This window comes from Haliotis cracherodii, unplaced genomic scaffold (assembly GCF_022045235.1).
Source record: "Haliotis cracherodii isolate W230 unplaced genomic scaffold, xgHalCrac1.p SCAF_26, whole genome shotgun sequence".
In the NCBI taxonomy this organism is placed as follows: Eukaryota; Metazoa; Mollusca; class Gastropoda; order Lepetellida; family Haliotidae; genus Haliotis; species Haliotis cracherodii.
In genome coordinates, this window is record NW_027266282.1 from 4109335 (window position 1) to 4117126 (window position 7792).

Sequence of the window (7792 nt, forward strand, 5' to 3'; positions counted from 1 at the left end):
CAATGTCATGAATGGGGTGAAATTGATTCCTCGGTCTGGGACTTCCGCCATCTTGGTAAGTTAAACAGCAGATTTTCGTTCGGCTGAACAAGATGTGAATATGGGTGATACCGCACTATAAACAGTTTTTACATATTTGTGCAAGGCTCTCTACAGCAGTCAAAATATGTATGGGATCGTAAAAATGATCATGCTCATCTTGTCAGAAGAATCTATCTTTGCTTTCGTCAAGTAAGACTTGTTTTTAGTGGAATCATTGCGGCGCTATACAATTATTATTAAACGTCAAAACCAGAGAATACCCATCCTCGGTTATCCGCCGAAACACATTCTGTTGGGTGTAAAAGGCAAAATAGCGGATAAAATACATAAATGAATCACTGCAAATCAAGATTGCTTACGACCCGTGAAAACCCGGGTAGAGAATAGGTCTTCAGTTCAGCAACCGATGCTTGCCGTAAGAGGCGTCTAACGGAATCGGGTGTCAGGCTAGCTGACTTGGTTGATGCATGTCATCGCATCCAAATTGACTGGATCGATGCTCATGATGTCAATCACTGGATTATCTGGTCCAGACTGGATTATTTAAAGACCGCCGTAATGTAGCAGGAATACTGCTGAGTGCGGCGTTAAACAACAAACAAACAAGAATGTTTACTTTTGCATATATTAGTCTCAAAGGCAAAATGTATATATTCACTGTATGTGCACAAGGTTAAGTACCCCTCTTTCTTTACTTTCTTTCCCAAACTTTTTATGTATCTTTTCGAAATACACAGCCGGGCAAAAGAAAGTAAACACCTACGTTAAATGGTGGCTAAAACTGAAAGAAATGGTAACTCAATGTTGATGTATTTGAAACGGGTGTCATTCGTTTGCAGTATTTTGACGACTGTTAACATTTTGATAACGTTTGTACTTTTTTGTCAAGTCCAGTTTTCAAGTGTATACCTACTTTAGCCGACAGTTTATCTTCTCATGAAAACGATCTCATTTTGAAACATGTATAAGGCGCCATCCGTGCCAGAAATATGTCTCCAACTGGTCGCCATCACTACGTCATAGGAGGATAAGAAACAGGGGAAACACGGAAAGCCTATAAAATCAAATCAATATTCCAAACATGTCATAAAATTATCCATTTAGTTTTGTCTTTTACCACATGAGTATGCAACTTTGTTACAAAATCCGCGTTTAATACGATTAATTAAAATGGTTATTTTGTCTTGAAATATATCGCAAACGGTGCTGGACTTTGTCACGATATATATGTTTAGTCATCCTATTTACAAGGAATCAGATCACCCAAATTCTTTCAAAACCTCGGCGACAGAGAAACAGATTGCGGAGACAGTGAATGAGTATGATTTTACGCCGCTTATGGCAATATTCTAGCAATGTCACGGCTGGGGACACCAGAAATGGGCTTCACACATTGTACCCATGTCGGTAATCGAACCCGGGTCTTCGTTGTGACGAGCGAACGCTTTAACCACTAGGCTACCCGACCACCCCGATTGTCTAAACAAATTCCATTAGGCGTAAACAGTGATATACATTACATGAATGGATCGCTGAAAAACAGTGATGACAAGAGGTGATCGCTAAAAAGGGTTCGTCTTTGTTTAGAGAAAGTTTTTTTTAACTGTATTGGGGTTCAAGTCTATAATGCTTTTTAAGATTATGTTAGTTATATATTATTATAAAATTTTCAAATTTATCAATTTTGGTCTTCTGTAAATGTAAATTAACTAACAATTTGAGGACTGTCTAAAACATATCTTAAACGTTATACAGTCAATGTCGTTACATCAATCAGGCGTTGATCAATCTGTATGTCAGGATTATTTGTTCCGCGAGTATATATGGCACTATAAAATTGTATTGCCTCATTCTCGCATTCAACCGACAATATTACATTTCGCTTTTTGTGCGATAAACATTGAATGCATACACGTAAGTTGTGTTTACATATTTTACATGACTCTACCATTAAACATCAATGTTGCACCTTTGAAGACGAATAATAGAATGAAACGGAAGGGAAGGGAATGGAACGGAGCGGAACGGAATGGAACGGAACGGAAGGGAATGGTATGGAGCGGAACGGAATGGAACGGAACGGACCAGTTTTCCGCCGATTTGTTATTCCTCTTCAAATCTCATCCAATTTTCGTGACGGAATCTTTAAATATTTGAAAAGAAAGATATAGCGACTGACAGGTTTGATGATGTCATCTCACAGCATTATATATGGTGAGGATTAATCTATTAAATCAACACATTAACAAAATGGTACTGTAATCCAACAATATATTGCGTTTTTGATGAATATTCTTGAAGCAAACACCGGAGTCCATTCGATATTATCACACGATCCTGTTCTTTCTAGGTTGCGGTACTAATAAATCAATCGGCAGATTAAATTTCGATCGGAAACACTCGCCGATAATGGTGGAACAATCTCATTTTCGGGAGTCTGGCATCATAAACATTGAACTTATCAAATTCCGTGACTTTTGTGGGAATTATTCTGGTACCCTAACACGACCCCCAAACAACACCAGCAGTCCTGTAGCGATTTGTTCTCGTTTTCACATAGTCATCTTAATTTCATCACTTCGTGCTCAGTGCCCTGCTGTTGAATGGCCTGACGATCTTCATACTAAAAAGAAGCTGTCTCTATTGGCAAATAATTCACATCCAATTTAGTCATTTAATCATCCACTTGTAATCCCCTCTGGGGACAATAATACAGACTGTTCGGTCGATGTTGGACGATTAATTAGGACGAGTTCATTTATTGAAAGGGTTTGTAGTTTGCCCCTTGTCCTACAATAATATGTTTTTTCTAGCATTACTTTCATTTGGGTTTTAACCATCGACTTATTATATATATATTGTCTTTTTACTTAAATTTTGTTTTCATTTTATGCAGTTTCAGGTAGTTTTTTAAAAATTATTATTATTATTATTATTATTATTATTATTTATTTTGTATTCATTTATTCTAATACTTGTTGTATGTTCTTTTCTTAATTTAAGTTTGGTTTCTTTGTAGTCTATTAATCATTATCTTATATATTCCTTGAGTTGTCTATTTTTTGCATGATAGCATTTGTATTATTATCGGGGAGGGGGTGGGGGTGGGTATCTCCTGTATCTGCTTAATTATAACAATGTCAATTCCATAAGGAACATTGTCCTTGGAAATCATAAGGTGGGGGCATCAACGTATCTTGATTCGCTGGTACCCTTATGGTAAGAAACATGACGAAACATGAAACGTGAAGAAACATGAAGAAACATGACGAAACTTGAAACGTGAAGACACATGAAGAAACATGACGAAACATGAAATGTGAAGAAACATGACGAAACGTGAAGCAACATGAAAAGTGAAGAAACATGACGAAACATGAAACGTGAAGAAACATGACGAAACGTGAAGAAACATGACGAAACGTGAACCGCGAAGAAACATGACGAAACATGAACCGCGAAGAAACATGACGAAACGTGAAGACACATGAAGAAACATGACGAAACATGAAATGTGAAGAAACATGACGAAACGTGAAGCAACATGAAAAGTGAAGAAACATGACGAAACATGAAACGTGAAGAAACATGACGAAACGTGAAGAAACATGACGAAACGTGAACCGCGAAGAAACATGACGAAACATGAACCGCGAAGAAACATGACGAAACGTGAAGAAACATGACGAAACATAAAACGTGAAGAAACATGACGAAACATGAAGAAATATGACGAAACATAAAGAAACATGATAAAATCATGTTCACCACGACGTAAACATGAATAAGCACTGACCGCTGTCGTAAATACCTACCACTTCTTCCCATTTAATGACAATTTTACCCTACCGAAAACCGTATAACACGTTTATTTTGTTTATATCTTAATGTTGTATCGCCATCCCCAATTCCCCACCGACAACTAATGAATTCGCCCCATGTCTGCGACTTCCACAAAGCGACATGATTCCGCTCGGGGCTTAGTGGCGATCACGTTTCCTTGTACCAGTAAACACGCAGATCGAATGTATACGGCCACGGCTGATCAATGAACTCGTAAATGGATTATGCCTGAGTTCGGCCAGATGGCCGGGTAATTCTTCTATCTTGACCCTTCAGTGGACATTGTTGTGGAGAGCTGGACACACGTCGCCGGTTGCATACTTTTATCATGTTTCTATGTATTGACAATGTTAATATAACGAAGAGCTCTTTCTGTTGTTAAGAGTGTTTGCGTTATTGCCAATGATAAGATTTGCCGTAAGGACGTAGGTGGGTAGGTTTCGAAATAAAGTTTAGGTTGTCGACGACGACGTCCGTGCTAGTGATGATCTGATAACACGTCTAAAGTTTAAACAATGTTGCTGCTGCTGCTGGTTCTGATCGTTAGGATATTGTTCATGGCCATACTGATGATCATGATAAACAGATACTACTATTTCTGTTCCTGCCGATGATACAGGTGATGACGATTATGATTACTGTAATGCTATTAATGATGATGATGATAATAATAATAATAATAATAATGATAATAATAATAATAATAATCATCATCATCATCAAAGTACTACTACTGCTGCTGTTGATGCTGATGATGTAATCCTGATCACATAACTTTGATTGCGTCGTTTGATGCTCTTTGAAATCTTCGTAGAAAAAGCATGCTCGATTGTACCTCAAAAGTTGTGAAATGTAGACATCAAAGGCTGAAATCTGATCGCTCTGAATCAGTGTGTGTGTGTGTGTGTGGGGGGGGGGGGGGGGGGGGGGGGCACAATTGGTACCCATGGGGATGCCTACTGCTTGTCTAACTGTCCCCTCCCCAAATTCCTATACGTATGAAGTAAGACCAGTATTTCATATATTGTTTTGTCAGTAAATTTAAGTTTTGACAAATTGTCCTGAACGTATGAAGACAGAGATATGACTATCTATAATCATCACGTTTTAGTAAGGTGAAATGGGTTTAACGTCGCGTCCAAGATTATTGCACTTATATAGCGAAGTGCATGCATGTACCCCACTCAGACACAGTATACTGACTCCGAGACGACCAGTCCTTGATTTAGTCCCTTAATGCCGAGCGCCAGACAGGGTAACAACAAGTACCATCTTTTAACGTATTCTGGTATGACGCGGCCGGGGATCGAACGCCGGACCTTCCGCTCAGCGGGCGGACGCTCCACTAGACCACGGAGGCGGTCTTAACGTTTAGTAACAAATACCCCATGGATTAAGGAATAAAGTGACCCTGAATTTGTACTTGGTGAAAGCCAGCATCAATTCTTGTCAAGGAACGTTGGGTAATCGTTGGCCTGTAGCAACAAATCAGAACGGAGGCTACAACATGTGATGCCGATTTTTCGATTTCTGAAGTTATTAAAATATATCTAAAACAACTGCGAAACTCATTCACTCGTGCACGTAAGCATATACCTTAAATTACTCAAAAGAAAATAGTTTTCCCAACAACCTAATCCAACAGCGCATCTAGAAATAGTTTTGTCACATAATTGTGAAAGAACTGTGATAAAAGCACGATATAAATAGCGCGTTTTTTAACATTGATAATCACGATCAATGCAAATCTAAATTTGTAAGGGAAAAAACGCTGGCCATATATAGTTTTGTGAACGCTGATGATCAATCTGTTGACAAATTATTTGATTTAGATCCAAACAAAAGGATTTATCATTCTGTCAAATATAAAGAATCAATTTCAAACTTCTTGTCGCCATTGCTGCATACAATACAAACTCCCGTTACAATGACGGTGGTATTCAACACAGGAGCGAGAGATTTGCCACCCAGTCATACATCAGCTAACAGCAGCACAGCTAAAATTGGCGCAATTTTCGCTTCAGATCTGTCACGCAATACTTCAGAAGGGCTGAGTGACGTCACATGAGGTGACGGCAGACACACAAATAATAATCACATCTAATAGGCCTATGGTGATGATTGTTATCAGATTCGATGATGATTCATGAAAAAAACCACCTCTATCAGTGTCTTTAACGTGTATTGATGAGACAGAACCTTGATATGTTACATCACCGAGAGACGACGGAGGGACCGTCTATTCGACGCATGGGGGTGGGGAGGGGTGGGGTCGGGGGGTGGGGGGTAGAGACTGTGGGCTGGAGCTCTTCTCAGTCACGCCTTAATATATAGAAAATGTAAAACGTGTTTATCCACAGCTAAAAAGCAGGATGCTGAATTCTAAATCACTCTTTGTTGTTTAACCTGAGGCAAAAATATTTTTGTTTTTTGGAATTTAATTTTTTATTAAAAAAAATCCCAAGCCATCATAATATCAAGTGGTCAGCCTCAAACCAGCCTCCTATCAGCCTCCTACTAGTCCTATAGTGTATGGATCTATAAATCTTTTGAATCCGCTTCCTGGTATAAAGTAACCATATATATCATGGAATGGAATCAGATGCAGGCGTTGCACCTGTCAACGCCCCATCCCTAGATGCAGCGGAGTGTGGGATGAAGATTTACATATATAAACAATTAATAACGTGTGAAATTAACACACCCAGCTGCGGCGGTGTATAATTGATTTGGGAAATAGGAATTATTGATGTTGGAAGCCATGATACCGCCGGGTGTAGTTAAACTCAATGGTGCGAAGCAAAACTGATATAAACACTTTAGAATGTATTTGATCAAACGTAAATAAAATCTTTAAAAACGTATCTGTAAGCACAACAGCATCTCATAATGGCCTTGTCATGCTTGACAGCGATGTCCATTCAGGGGGTTAATGTCCTGTAGAACTATTGCCCGTCAACGTTAACCCCAACTCAGAGGGTTTTGCATTGGGTAAGTGATTAAAGCTATTTTACGCCACTTTGAATAGCAAACTGCGGGGTTTAGAAATTCAACATGAAAATACTCGATTCTGATTGGTCAGTCAGCGGTGTCAAATCAATATAAACCCCCTTTGATTGAAAGAGCCGATTTGACGGCCGCATCTCCGGGGAAGCTAATGCTTTTAGAATTATTATATTATTTCTTTTACAGTCATTGTCGGTAGGCATATTTGAATAATTATATGTACAGTTATAGGCTACAAAATGCAACGTTGCTTTGACTACAATATGCAAAGGATGTGTGCCAATACATATCGCGAAATAAACACGATAGAAATCTACGAAGGGAATTATTTCAGGTTTTCAGGACAACAGAGAGCAAGCTCACGTTCGGCTGTTTCCGCCAAGCTCGTGCAATGCCAGCGCCCTCTGTTTTGGCAGGTTTTTGCTATTTCGGTGCTTTTTTTAATATCTGTGTGACGTCATATCTCTTGCGTCACAATGAGCGATATGATGTCAATATAGTGACGTGCGAAGTAGAACGAAACCTTTGCATGGCTTGCTTAGTTTTCTTGACGGGTGCACACCTCATGTTAGCTGACGAAATTGGGGGACCAAGTGGTGCAAAATGAAGATATTTAATGTGTTACAGTGTAAGTAACAAATTCCCCGGATTAAAATTATCACAACAAGGACATGCGAACCATTAGTCGGGAAACAAGTTCGATTCGGAAAAAACGCACTAAGTGCATTAACAAAAGGGCCATGGAGCTGCACGTACTGCACGTGCAGCAGTACTATGAACGGTATTAAAGTGCAGGGTTATTGGTTGCCTGGCATCTGCGTCAATCGAACAGTTCACCAACATGCCAAGAGTAACAGAAGTGCAAAGAAACAACGTTATAGACTGCTTGCAGGCCGGGGAA